Genomic DNA, 15,209 nt, shown 5'->3' with positions numbered 1-15,209 from the left:
TTTTTTTTTTTTTCCCCAGAGTCTTACTCTATCTCCCAGGCTAGATGGAGTGCAGTGGCACAATCTCGGCCCTCCACAACGTCCGCCTCCCAGGTTTGGGCAATTCTCCTGCCTCAGCCTCTCGAGTAGCTGGGATTATAGTTGCCCACTACCACACCCGGCTAATTTTTGTATTTTTAGTAGAGACAACATTTCACCATGTTGGCCAGGCTGGTCTCAAATTCCCAACCTCAAGTGATCCACCCACTTCGGCCTGCCAAAGTGCTGGGATTACAGGCGTGAGCCACTGCACCTGGCCTGCGTAATTTCTTAATGGGCCAACACATATATACTCTTAAATACAATATATCTTTCATGCTACTGCTACTCAAAATATAATTGATTCATGTCATAGGACTATACTTAGAGAAGACTACTTTCAAGCCAAGATAACTTTTGTTTACTGAAGCCTCATCTGCTTTAGTGGCGTTTATAGGCTTGAAGGACAAGTGAAATAATATTTGGCTTTGATTTCCCTCCAAACCTCCCTGTCTCTTCTCTTCCAGAGATTATAGGTGGTGTATGCCCTCATCCAGTCAATTCTCCATTGTAAAAATGGTGTTTGTTCAGTTTTTGTGAGTCTCCTGTTGCTGTTCTCTGTGCACAGCTTCCCTGTGCAGCGGCCGGTACATCACCACCATTGCTACAGTATCAGCTCTCCATTTCCACCCCAACACTGCCGCCACCCCATATTCCCTGGAGTTAAAGGGATGCTTTCTCACTTAATGCAGTGAGTTAAAACCATAAAATTAAATTTATTTCCATTTTTCTGTCCTTTTTGTTGAAGGAGTTGGGCCCAGTGTCCAGGAGACCATTCCAGAAGGCACATACACCTACTCCTATCTGCCCACACCAGAGCAGGTCATTTTTAACATCTCCTCTATATAACAAAATTGCTTTCAGTAATAATCATGAAATTGAACAAATAATCATGATGGCTAGAAAAGAAACACAGATAATGGGGCTTTTATTTTATTTAAATGTGTATGGATATATGTATGTATATATGCACATACATGACAGTAAAAAAGTAAATACTGCATATAAATATTGCAATGCATAAAAGGAAATCAGTAATAGATTAACACTTTTTCATTATAATACCTTTTTGGAGTCAAAGATTTAGAAAAGTTTATACTTACATATTGGTGTTTTACAATAATGAATAATGACATAGTTTAAAACAACAGAAAAACTCAAAAGGCAGAAATTTTCATTTTAAAGATATTAGTTGGTAAAAGAAAAATTAATGAACTAAAATTTGCACTTATTAAACAAAATATATCACCTCAAATTTTATATCTTGTTCCACTGATTTAAATTTCCAAAATCATTTAAAAGTCTAAATGGTTACATAGAAAGATGGAATTTTAGTAACTCAAGTTTGTTTCTTTGTTTTTATAATCACTTTGGTATGAGCACTTATTTCTAATCTGCTGCTTAAATGTAGGAATATGTAGTATCTCTAGAGTTGGAGACACAAAGCAAGTTCACATGATTTTGAACCATTACTAACTTATTCTTAAAACAAAAGCATGTGCCGGGCGCGGTGGCTCAAGCCTGTAATCCCAGCACTTTGGGAGGCTGAGACGGGCGGATCATGAGGTCAGGAGATCGAGTCCATCCTGGCTAACACGGTGAAACCCCGTCTCTACTAAAAAATACAAAAAAATAGCCGGGCGAGGAGGTGGGCGCCTGTAGTCCCAGCTACTCGGGAGGCTGAGGCAGGAGAATGGCGTGAACCCGGGAGGCGGAGCTTGCAGTGAGCTGAGATCCGGCCACTGCACTCCAGCCCCGGAGACAGAGCGAGACTCCGTCTCAAAAAAAAAAAAAAAAAAAAAAAAAAGCATGTACTTAAGTCTGAATATATTTGGAGCCAACTGTATAACTGACAATTCTCCATATTAACTATCATGTATAATATAATAATAAATGTTAAGTAATGAAAACGTGTTAATTTGAAGTTTGCATATATTATTAAAATTTAACAGGTAACTTCAGCAATTGTTTAGAACTTAGACCAAACAAAAGATTTTATTGGGGAAGAGTATCTTATCACTGACGTTATTTAGAATTGATGGCATGTAGTGATAATAGAAAGTATATGTACTTTCGCTTGACTCTATTATTGTTTTGATTCCCTAGAGAAAATGTATCTCTTATGGCCTGCACCCAGGGATCACTCCCGCCACCCCACACTTGTTTTGCCACTACATAAAAGGCCTGGCTTCTATAATGTGTACCCTGATTGGTCTCTCCTACTGATGGCTAACTGCTTCTTACATTTATAGCAAGAAAATAATTCTCAGTCTATTAAAGGTAAGAGAACAAATCTTCCGTTCCTTTCTGCTTTTTTATTGCCATAAGAAGTGATTCAACATATTCTTGGCAAGTGGGAGGGAACCTTCCACGGGATGGAATAAAAGAGACTCTCTCCTCCAGAGAATGCTGTTTTGGCAATTTGGTGGGAGAGATGTGCCGGTAATATTTAAAGAAGGGCTTCTTACCTCCCATTCACCGGCTCTGATTTGGTCTTTTTTATACTGAAGAAGCTCTTACTAGTTCTTTCAGAGAGGGTGTGTAGGTGCTAAACTCTCTTAGTTGTTGTAAGGCTGAAGTTTTTCTTTTTTAGCCCTCTCACGTGATGGTTTATCTTGGTGGTTCTCAAGTATAGTTCCTTTCATAGCAGAATCTGAAATACAGGGAAACTTATTAGACAGGTATATTCTCAGCCCACCCAAGACCTACTGAAGCAGAAATTCCAGGGATTGCCTCTGCAATCTGCACTTTTATGAACCCTCCAGGTGATTTTGATGCAAAATCACTAATGTTGGAAAACTACTCATTTAACTAGCTAAAGACTCCTACATGCATACTATTTTTTTTCTTAGTACTTTGAAAATATTATTTATGGTCTCTCAGCATCTATTGTTACAGATGAAAAGTCTGCTGTCATTCTGTGTTTCTATCCAGTTGAACCATATAAAATTTCTAGTATCTGACCATGTTTTATTGAGATAAATTTACGAACAATAAAATTTACCTTTTTTTTTTTGAGACGGAGTCTCACTCTGTCGCCCAGGCTGGAGTGCAGTGCTGGGATCTTGGCTCCTGCAGCCCCTGCCTCCTGGGTTCAAGCAATCCATGTACGTCAGCCTCCTGAGTAGCTGGAATTACAGATGTGCACCATCATGCCTGGCTGATTTTAGTAGAGACAGGGTTTCACCAAGTTGGCCAGAGTGGTCTCACTCCAAGTGGAGTTGGCCTCCACTTGGCCTCAAGTGATCCACCCACCTTGGCCTCCCAAAGTGCTGGGATTGCAACAGGTGTGAGCCACCACACCCAGACAAAATTTACCAATTTTAAGTATGCAATTCAATGAGTTTTGATAAATGTGCAGTAAAGTAACCACCATCACAATCAAGGTATAAAATATTTCCATCATCCAAAAATATTCCCTCCTGACTCTTTATATTCTAGTCCCTCTTCTTCCCTCTGTGGCTCCTGGCAACCACTAATTTTTTTTTTTTTTAAGTTTTTAAACTTTTTATTTGCATATTTAAAAAATTGTGCGTTCCAATAATTAAAATCATTTGAACAACAAAAAAAAAATGATTAAACTGCATTACAGCCTGCAGGACACCTTGGGCCAGCTTGGTTTTCCTCTAGATTTCACTGTCGTCCCACCCCCACTTCTTCCACCTCACTTCTTCCTTCACCAACATGTAAGTTATTTCCTTCCCTGCCAGCCAGATAGACAGATGCGAGAGGCAGGCGCGGCCTTCGTTATCAGTAGTTCTTTGATGTGAAAGGGGCAGCACAGTCATTTAAACTTGATCCAACCTCTTTGCATCTTACAAAGTTAAACAGCTAAAAGAAGTAAAATAAGAAGGCAATGCTTGTGGAATGTACAGTGCATATTGGGGGCCCACGCCTCATTGCGATTCGCCTGCTTGCTTCTCCTGTTCAATCGTTTCTTTGGAAGGCAGTGGATTTTTCTCTTGCGTCTCTGTCTTCTTCAGTTTCGACTTGCCGAATTCTCGATCTCAGCCATATCGGGTTTGTCAGACATGGCTGCGGAGGAAAAGCGGGGCGAGGTGCGCGAGAACGAGCGAAGTCTAGTCTGCGCAGTGGCCACCACCGAGTTCAACCACTAATCTTTTAGTCATTAAAGATTAGATTGAATTTTCTGGAATTTCACATACATGGACTCATACAGCATATGCTCTTTTGTATCTTGTTCCTTTCATTTAGCATAATGCTTTTGAGGTTCGTTCATGTTATTTACTACCTTTTTATTGCAGACTATTATTCCACCGTGTGGATAAATCACAATCTGTTTATTTGTTCATAAATTAGTGAACATTTGGGTTAACACATTTTATCTGGTTTTCTAGCTATTTACATAGGGAGGGCAATTCCCATAGCAGTTAATCCTTCATACGCATAAGTAGAAGTCCTACTCAATCATTTTTGAATTACAATTGATCTATATTTCATATTGCCTAACTCTTTAGATAATCTGTGCTTTCCATCATAAAGCTTTAAGATTTTCTCTTTTCACTTGACTTTCTATATGTCTACTACACCATGTCTAGATCTCGATTTATTTTTACTTATTCTACTCAATTATTTGTGCAATTTCTGCCTGAGGAATCATGTTTTTGATTCAGGAAAATTTTCAGCCATTATCTCTTCAAAACTTTCTCTCCTCCTTTCTTTATTATCTTTCTCTGCAATCCCTACTAGAAGTATAATGTAACCTTTTATTTCAAACTCCATGTCTCTTAATTTCCTTTTAATTTTTTCTATCTTTTCTCTCTCCGGTGTGTGTGATTAGAATATATCTGATTCTGTCATTTCTCTTCAACTAATCTAAATTATTTAATCCATTCACTGGTTTCCTCAAAATTTTAACTTCTAGAATTTCTATATGTTCCAATTATTTATTACACATAACAAATGACCTCAAAATTTTGCAGCCCAAAACAATCATTTTATTTTGCTCATGATTTTTTGGGTTAGGAATTCAAAAAGGGCTCAACTAGAGGTTTTGCCTTAGGGTCTCTTAAGTAATTGCAGTCAGACTGTGGCTACAGTGGGAACAGCAGAGGACTGGAGAAGTGGGGGAATGGCCAGATAGCTCTTTTCCTCTCTGCAGTTACAGCACCTCTCTATGTGTGGTCTCTTTGCACGGGCTAATTTTGGCTTCCTCACATGCGACAGCCTCCAAGCAGGTGGACTCCTTACACAGTAGTTTAGAGCTCCAGCACAAGTGACCCAGTAAGCAGGCAAAAACGGACTCACATTTCTATCTAGCCTCAGAAATCACACAGCATCACTTATACCACATTCTGTTAATCACAAGAGAGTCATAAGCATGTCCCTCAGGGGAAGGGACCCTACCTCTTAATGGAAAGAATATAAGTACACATTGTAAGAAAAGCGTGTGAGATAGGAAAGCTTCGTTGTGGCCACTATCTGCAACAAACCTTGGAAGATACAATCCACCATGATTCTTTTTCAAATCCCTCCTTTAAAAAAAAAATAATGTCCTGGCCGGGGGCAGTGGCTCACGCCTGTAATCTCAGCACTCTGGGAGGCCAAGGCAGGCAGATTGCCTGAATTCAGGAGTTCAAGACCACCTGGGCAGCATGGTGAAACCCCATCTCTACTAAAAACACAAAAAATAAGCTGGGCATTGGTGGTGGATTCCTTTAGTCCCAGCTACGGGGGAGGCCAAGGCATGAGATTTGCTTGAACTTGGGAGGCAGAGGTTGCAGTGAGCCAAGATGGCACCACTGAACTCCAGCCTGGGTGACAGAGTGAGACTGTCTCAAAAAATAAAAATAATGTTCTATTCTTCCCTTACAAGTTCTATTCCTTCCTCTCTTTCTTTGAACATTTTAAAACACACTTGAAGTCTATTTTGCTTTGTGTCCTGGATTGTGAAGATGACTCCATGGAGCTTTTTCATAGCTTCCTTTGCTGTGGTTTCAACAAGATTCTCTGATTCCATGCAAGTATTTAGTTTATAAGCTTGGCTCAGGGCTTCTATATCATGAGAATATTGTGAGAAATCGAGCCTGCATCGGTAGCACAGAATAAGGATTTTTGTTTCTCTTAGCTGACTCTTTTGACATTCATAACCCAGGGATGAAAGCCTGACCCATGCTCTGTAGGAAGCCCAGGTATAACCTATCTCCATGTATAAGAGACTTCAACACTTGACCATCCTCCTTGCCAGCTGTTAAAATCCATACCCTAAGGTAATGAGATTGCTCATGAAATGTAAATACCTCTACCTCTGTAGATTCTCTTAATTTCTGACACCAGCATTTTTATGTCTTACTAACAAGGTTGGCTACATACTTACAAATAAGTTCTATGGGTCACCTAACCTCCACTGTATGAGATAATAAGATGATAAGGCTTTTGTGTTCAGGAATAACAAAGGGCATGGGTGTGTGTTTGGGAAAGCCAGGGAGAGAATGGACAAGTTCAGAGCCTGCTGAGTTCAGGTTATGGATGCCAGGGACCTATTATTAAAAAGTTGTTCCAATGTGAGTCCACTGCCCAGAATGGACCAAGTGAGTCCAGAGGACTCAACGACCATTTTATACCCATCAGCTGACCATCCAGTCTTCAGATGGGTAGAGTCTCTAAGCTGTCTATTCTTATAGCTCTTGCCCACCAGATTTCCAGTTGAGAAATGAGTGGTAGCAACACCCTGCCCTGCCATATTCTATGCAGGCCACAATGTTTGCCAATCCCAGGAGGCTGTCTCAGGAAACTGAAGTGAACATTTTGGAAAACGCATGGGTTTAGGAAAGAGTTCTCTTACTTTTACCTCATGGAAGAGCAAACTATAATAGATCATCAAGAACTGGGGCAGCTAGAGAATTCATTCATGTCACAAGTCCAGAGATTTGAGGCACAGGGGAACATGTGTGAGATCCAGGGTTGTGAGAATCCTAAGGAAACTCCTCTAATCCCGAGAGCTGGTTCTTGCCAGGAGGGGAGATGGGATCTTAGGAAAGTTAGCTTTCAGTGCATTTCTTCCCATCTCCTCCCCACCTTAACACTTACTGACGCTAATTCAGAAGTCTGAATTGTTTTCAGACAGGTCTGAAAGTGTCCTCTCAGATGGAAACTCATGAGGTTCCATGTTTATACATCTGCTTTTGCATAAGCAAGATGATAATGACAAGATGACCCTACAACCACTCTCCATTCTCCAAGGTCCAGTTACATTCCCTCCCCCACATGATGTCTTCTCCGTCAACTCCAGCGCATTCTGGCCTCTCCTTTCTTTTGACCTCCAATTTATTTTTTATTCTGCTTTCTGCTCACATCACAAATGCCTCAGGATTTTTCCTGCCATTATCTCCAAAGGTTATTTCTTTCTCAAATTCTTTGTAAACTTTTAAGTGTTGAAGTTTAGTCTCCCTAACCAAATTATAGGATTTTTAGGTCCAGGAATGTGCATTTCACATCTTTATTTTAATAATTTATAGCATCACCATAGGATGAGCATGACACAAGGGCTCCATAAATATTAACAGATGATAGCTTATTTGTTCACTGTTCTTGTTTGGGAGTTTACGTGATTTACCACATATTCAGTAGCTGGGATGCTCTGGAATACAAAGGACCCTTGAAGAAGTGATTCAGTCTCACTATGCTTCAGCTTCTCACCTGCAAGATGGAGACAGTCATACTTGCTGGTCTCTGCTACACTGGGAGATGAGAAGGTTGTTGTTGTTGCTGTTGTTTTTTTTTTAATTATATGTGATATAAATGTCTTTAAATAAAAGCTTACTGTAAATTATTGGCACAGGTGCACCTCACTTTACACAAATGACATGGTCCTGAAACTTGGATGAAAATGAGTTTTCATCAATCGAGTTTTTTGAATTTCATGATTTAAAGTTTAATATGGGTTTGTCACTTGTGAAATTAAATATACAGTAGGGACTGGAAAAGAAGGAAAAAAAACCTTGGTTAGATTAACCTGACTTGAAATAAAGACCCTGCCTAAAAACCCTGAATGACTTTGTCTTCCACTTAGCTGGAAAATACAAAAAAAATTATATAGCGTGGGGGGGTATAGTAAGATAGGTTCAACCTCGACAAAATTGTTCAACCCTCCCCAACAAACTTATATGACTGAGATGTCACTTTGGGTGTCCCTCTGCCCAGCAGAGACTTAAGTAACTTAACCTAACCCAAACTCTCAGCTTCCCTCCCAGTATGAGTCTGAAGACTCTCCTTAAGGCTTATGCAAATACAACACTTACTTGCCTTGGGCTTGTCTATTCCTTCTGCATGTGTTTTGTCAGAAGGCTGAGGCAGCTAGGAGGCTCACCTTAACTCCTCTCATCATTTTCTGCAGGAAATTCTATTACAGTAGCGATTCTGTGAATTTCATAACTTCACTGAAGGCTTGAGGAGTTGTGGGATGGGATCATATGGAACACACACTGCTTCTCACCAAGACAGTGTCCTTATACCCAGCCTCCTATCCCAGGAGTCATCCAAAACCCCTGTTCCTGAGATTACCTTCACATCCATGAACAGCCTTCTGGGAAGTGCAGCCCACTTCCTAAGGCAGGTGCAGCCCTGCCTGGCCAGATGACCGTCTCCAGCTTTTCTAGGATTTGGAAAATAAAAATTTCAGGGCCAGGCCTGGTAGCTCACACCTGTAACCCCAGCACTTTGAGAGGGCTCAGGCAGGTTCAAGGAGGAGTTCAAGACAAGTCTGGCCAATATGGCAAAACTTTATCTCTACCAAAAATACAAAAATTAGCCCAGTGTGGTGGCACATGTCTGTAGCCCCAGCTACTCAGGAGGCTGAGGAACGAGAATCTCTTGAACCTGGGAGGTGGAGGTTGCAGTGAGTCGAGATCATGCCACTGCACTCCAGCAAGACTCTGTCTCAAAAAAAAGCAAAACAAAACAAGAAGACAAAAACAAAAAAACAAAAATTTAACACTTCATTGTACTTACCTTTTAAAAAACTTTTCTTTATTTCCATTTGCAGTGGAAAGCCTGGGTGGTTTTTGTTTCTGTCTTCACTGATTAAAGGCTTATTTCACCACTCGTTCCTGGGGTTCTATTTGTTTTTTTCCTAGAAGACCCTACTTTGCCAATTGTCTTTCTCTTTCCTTTCTTGAAACTCTCTCCACAGCTTATAAGCATGCCAACTTCATTTCTTGTAAAAGAAACAAACAAAACAAAGCAAAATTGTCTTCAATTGTGCCTCTCTTCAAATTACTATCCTACATATTTTCTCTGCTTCATGTCAGGCAATAGAATTTTCTACAAGAGTTTCTTTAATTCCTCAGCTCCTATTCACTCCCTGACCCACTGTGTCCTGACTTCTGCCTCATCATGTCATTGAAACTGCCCTCATCTTGGTCACCAATGACCTGCTTTTGCTAAGTAACAACCAACGATAACAATAATATTTAGGATTTAATGAGGGCTCATTATACATCAGATAATGTTCTAGGTCAGTACTCATATATCTACAATCTCATTTGTCCTTTCACAGCCATATGAGATAGATACTGAGGTTGTTCCCAACTTATAGATGAGAAAATAGCCTTTGAAAAGTAAGATAAGGATTACTTAGCTATAAACTGCTGAACCAGGACTCAAACCCAATTCGTTTTTACTCCAGTACCAGTAATTGAATCACTTTAGCTCATGTACTAATAAATACATTCTGTCTCTCTGGAAAATTTGCCCATAGCTGGGTGTGGTGCCTCATACCTGTGATCCCAGTACTCTGGGAGGCTAAGGTAGGCAGATCATTTGAGGTCAGGAGTTCGAGACCAGCCTGACCAACATGGCGAAACCCATCTCTACTAAAAATACAAAAATTAGCTGGGTGTGGTGGCGCGTGCCTGTAGTCTCAGCTGCTCAGGAGGCTGAGGCAGGAGAATCACTTGAACCCAGGAGGCAGAGGTTATAGTGAGCCGAGATCATGCCACTGAACTCCAGCCTGGGCAACAGAGAGAGATTCTATCTAAAAATAAATACATAAATACATAAATACATACATAAAATTGCTCATTACCACTCCCTCCTTTGTACAACTCTTTACTCTCTCAATTTGCATGATTCCACTGTCTCCTTTCTGCAACATCTTCTTCTCAGTCTCCTCTTTTTTGATCCATGTTTTAAATGTCCATGCTCTCTGGAGTTCTGTCCTTGGACTTCTTTTACTCTCAGACTACATAATCTCCTTAGGAAGGTTCATATATTTGCTGGGGTCCTTTTGCTGTTGTTTGCTGATAACACCAACTGAATATCTAATTGTCTTCTGAACATAACTTGGACATCTCATGAACACACAAATTCAACATGCTCTAAAATGAATCTGCTGTTTGCCTCTCCTGCCATCTCCCCCTTGAAAGCAATATGTTCCCCTGAGTGTTATATCTCAGTGAAGGGCACTATTGTCTGCCCGATTGACAACCAAGTTATCCTTGACCTTTCTCTCCTGCAACTCTCACATCTGATCATCACCACAGCCAGTGAATTCTATCTCCTAAATAGTCCCCTCTCTCCCACTGTCACTTCCCAAGTTCAAGCCTCCATAATTGCAACAGTCTCCTTGATGGTCTGTCTCTGTCTAGTCCTACCATCTTCAATCCATTCTTTAGGCTGCAAGCTACAGGTTGGTTAGGATATGCTCTGCTTGGCTCTCATTGTCTTTGGACCAGCAGCTACTTTGTGCTTGAGTACTGTTCCATGTATCTCATGCTGGTACCCAAGATGGAGGAGCAGTGGCTACCCAGGAGACCATTGCAGCCTCTCTGGTTGATCATTCTGAAAGGTAAAAGTTATCTACTTCTCCCTTGATTAATATTCTTTAGTGGCTCCTTAATGCTTTCAGAAGACAATCCAAATCTATTATAATGTATTAATCAGCTATTGCCACAATGATGCTATGTAACAAACTACCCCAAAAACCAGAGGCTTACAACAACAGTCCCTTATACTCATGCTCACAGATCTAAAGGCTGGCTACAGCTCAAGTGGGTTAAGCTAGAATTCGGGTTCCTGAGTTCCAGGATCCAATCTACGGGAGGAAGATGAGGTTCAGGTCTGTACACAACAAAAAGATTTTCACAATAAAGGCCCTGCTTTGTCATCGAAGTTCCCAACACAGAACCTGGTCTATAGTAGGTGCTCACTAAATGTTGAATGATTGAATGAAACCAGATAGAGCTGTCTCTGGGAAACCAAGACATTAAATTAACTTCTGTATCTGCAGCCTCTCCATCCTGCCTGCTGTTTTCTCATTCACTGTGTCCTGTTTAGAAATCTGATTCCCTGCCATGATCACTTCCCTCTGCTCACTACTAAAACCCACTCTCACAAAGGCCTTCCATGCAGTAATTTACACATTAATTAAAAAAAAATTCGTCTGTTAACTCCTCTAGATTTATTTATTGAGTTCTCACTGAGGAATCTGTAGCATCATTTTGACCTCTGCTGAAGGAATTTAAATTACTTGGTAAAAGATAAAGAAAATTTTAACACTAAATATCAGGTTATATTGTACTCCAGGTAAGCTTCATTCAAAAGCCAGATTCAACTGCCATTAGTTTGTCACAAATATGTAGCTCAACCCTCTCACAATCGTTACAGGAAAAGTTTCACTCAATTAGATGCTTTATTTTAAGCCCCCCAGGATGGAAACTTTCTCTGAATGTACTATGGATAAAGACAGCTGTGACAGACAACAATCTTCACAAAACACACCAACATTCCTGCAAGACACCTCACAATTAATCCTTCAGCCTGTGGTATACACATGGCTTCTTCAAGTCGGATCCCACAATGCCCCCTAGAAATAGGTCATCTGAAATAAACATCAACTTTGCTTCGAAAAGATTCTATGCCTATGTGGTCATAGCCCAAAAAAAAGAGTCCTCTGGGGAAACAGAACATGTAAACAGCAGAGCTCAGGCCTCCCTTGCAGCCTGTTCCTTCCTTCCCAGTGGCAACTTTACCTTTGCGCTCTCTAAAATCAACAGCTTTCTGCTCTCTACCCTGGGTTTGGGTAAGGTCTTTCCCTCTCTCCCCCTGATGGTTATAATCCCTTGACATAATACTCATTTGCAAGAACATTAAGTCATGTAAGCAGCAGCATTGCTCTATCCTCCTGATAATGCTGTAAAACAGCAAATTGTTTTTCCAACTTGTATTTTCGGTTCAGGAAGTATATGTGCAGGTTTGTTACACAGGGAAATTGTGTGTCGCAGGGGTTTGGTGTGCAGATTATTTTGTCACCCAGATAATGAGCATAGTATCCAACAGGTAGTTTTTCGATCTTCACCCTCCTCCCACCCTCCAACCTCAAGTAGGCCCCAGTGCCTATCACTTCCTTCTTTGTGTCCTTGTGTACTCAATGTAAAACAGCAAATTTAGCTAGGGTGCATCTCTCAGCCAGATAACTAGGAACAGGATTGGGGGAGATGTGGGGGTGCAGAGGAAGCTAACATTTATCGAGCAATTTTCATGCATCATTGTTCTATTATTTTACATACAGGATGTAGTTTAATCCCCATAACACTTATCTGAGATACCTGTTATCATCTCTCTTTGTAAATAGGAAAGCCAAAGCTCAGAGGGGTTAATTAATTAGTCCTGGGTTCCACAGCTAGTAATAAGTAGAGATAGAATTAGAATCAAATTTGACCAGTCTCCAAAATCCACGTCCTTAGCACCTGCGACATAACTCCATTATTGAGTCTGCTTAATGAGAGAATAAAAGACAAGTTTCCAGAATTTTGAAGTAAGTAAGGAATTGTTTTGATTAACCAATCAACAATCCCCCAATGAACAAGTGTGCATTTAAAGCCTTCTAACTGCTCACCTCCAGGTTAGGCACTATGGGAAACACACAGAAGTAGGTGATCAGCTCTCTGATTCCCAGTAGGTTACAACCCAGGAAAGGAGAAATTCATCTTACATCCAGGGATTTAGCCACACTTGGATAAATTCAGTGGACTGAATAAGGAATGGATCAGTGAGGTTTCTAGTTGTAGGAAAATAAATTTAAGCAGAAAGAATTTATTTAAAAATTAGTGGACAGGCCAGGTATGGAGGTTCATCCCTGTAATCTCAGCACTTTGGGAGGCTAAGGCGGGAGGATCACATGAGCCCAGGAGTTCAAGACCAGCCTGGGCAACATGGCAAGACCCCATCTCTACTAAAAATACAAAAAATTAGCCAGGCATGGTGGCATGTGCCTGTAGTCCCAGCTACTCGGGAGGCTGAAATGGGAGGATCACCTGAGCCTCAGAGGTCAAGGCTGCAGTGAGCCAAGATTGTGCCACTGCACTCCAGTCTGGGCGACAAAGCAAGATTCTGTCTTAAAAAAATAAAAAAATAGTGGACAAAACCACAATGAGATATCGCTTCATACCTACTGGGATGGCATAATAAAAAAAACAGATAATAACAAGTGTTGACAAGGAAATGGAGAAATTGGAATTCTCACACCTTACTGGTGGTAATGCAAAGTGGTGCAGCCACTTTTTAAAAGTTTTGCAGTTCCCCAAAAGGTTAAGCATAACTACCATATGACATAGCAATTCCACTCTTAGGTATATACCCAAGAGAAATCAAAATATAACATCTATACAAATACCTATAAATATTCATAGAGGCATTATTCATAGCAGTCAGAAAGTAGAAACCACCCAAATGTCCATCACCTAATGAATGGATAAAGAAAATGTGGTATATCCATGCAATGGAACATTATTCAATCATAAAAAGGAACAAAATTCTAATACATGCTACAACATGGATGAACCTTGAAAACATACTCAGTGAAAGAAGCCAGTCATACACACACACACACACACACACACACAATGATTCTATTCTTATGAAATGCCCAGAATAGGCAAACCTAGAGATGTAAGTAGATTAACAGTTGCCTAAGAAGCTGGGAGTTGAGAGAGGAATGGAAAGTGACTGGTGGTTAATGAGTATGTTTTGTGTGTGTATGGTGGGGGGGCAGTTAGAGGACAAAAACGTCCTAAAAATTGCACTGTGGTGATCATTGCACAATTCTATGAATTTACTTAAAAACAGTGAATTGCATACTTTAAATAGGTGAATTATCTGGCATGTGAATCATATTACAATAAAGCTGTTTTCAAAAACCTAGAGGGTATAGTACAGAATCTCTGAGAAGCTGGAGAACCAGTCTTAGATTGTGCAGGCAGAAACAATGCTCCAAATTATGCAGGCAACTGGAACAGCAAAGATATCACAGCCACTACTGCTGAGCACACACTGTGCTGCTTACCAAGACACTACCACCAAAGCAGAATTCAGCTGCAGGAAACACAGCTATTTACTGCTTCTGGGAGCCAGGTGGTCTGCCACTGCTGCTGGCCCCACTGGCCACCAGAAAGGAGTCTACAATTTCCCACCTTCTTCTCACAGCTAGTTTAGGGTGTGGGCATTTCACTGGGAGAGTCTAGGTCACATGACCACACCCTACCTGCAAAGGAAGCCGAGGACATGGGTATCCAGCATCGTTAGGGTGGTAGGGAAAAGTAGACGTGCCTTATTAGAGTCATTCTCCAAACATAGGAAAAAGGTGGCCACAATGAATGACCTATGCTGTTACAAAAGGTTTCTCAAAGTGGAAATAACTTTAGCTACTCTTGAGGGGTGGACAGGATTTGGACCAAGAAAAATGGGAAGAACATGACAGCTGAATGAATAGCATTAGGTAGGTGGGAGTTAAAAACTGGATCCTTCAGGAATTTAGAATGACATCCAACTTGATGGAAAGATAAGATATGCAGACTCAATCACATGATACAGGAGAGTGAGATTGTGCTCTGAGCTGTGCAGTTGCAGGGATTTTAAAAAGAAAGGTTGCCCAGATGCAGTGGCTCACACCTGTAATCCCAGCATTTTGGGAGGCCAAAGCGGGTGGATCACTTGAGGTTAGGAGTTCAAGACCAGGCTGCCAGACATTGGGAGACCCCGTCTCTACTAAAAATACAAAAATTATCATGGCATGGTGGTGCCTGCCTGTAGTTCCAGCTACTTGGAAGGCTGAGGCAGGAGAATTGCTTGAACCCAGGAGGTGGAGGCTACAGTGACTGAGATTGCTCCACCGC

General features: G+C 40.9%; 1 pseudogene; it reads right to left on the bottom strand.

Annotated features, from left to right (window-relative positions):
• Positions 1-3,868: 3,868 nt before the first annotated feature.
• Positions 3,869-4,111, bottom strand: LOC119627232 (thymosin beta-4-like; annotated as a pseudogene).
• Between the last annotated feature and the right edge of the window lie 11,098 nt (positions 4,112-15,209).

Source organism: Chlorocebus sabaeus, chromosome 14, assembly GCF_047675955.1.
Source record: "Chlorocebus sabaeus isolate Y175 chromosome 14, mChlSab1.0.hap1, whole genome shotgun sequence".
NCBI lineage: Eukaryota > Metazoa > Chordata > Mammalia > Primates > Cercopithecidae > Chlorocebus > Chlorocebus sabaeus.
This window is presented reverse-complemented; position numbering and strand designations above follow the sequence as displayed.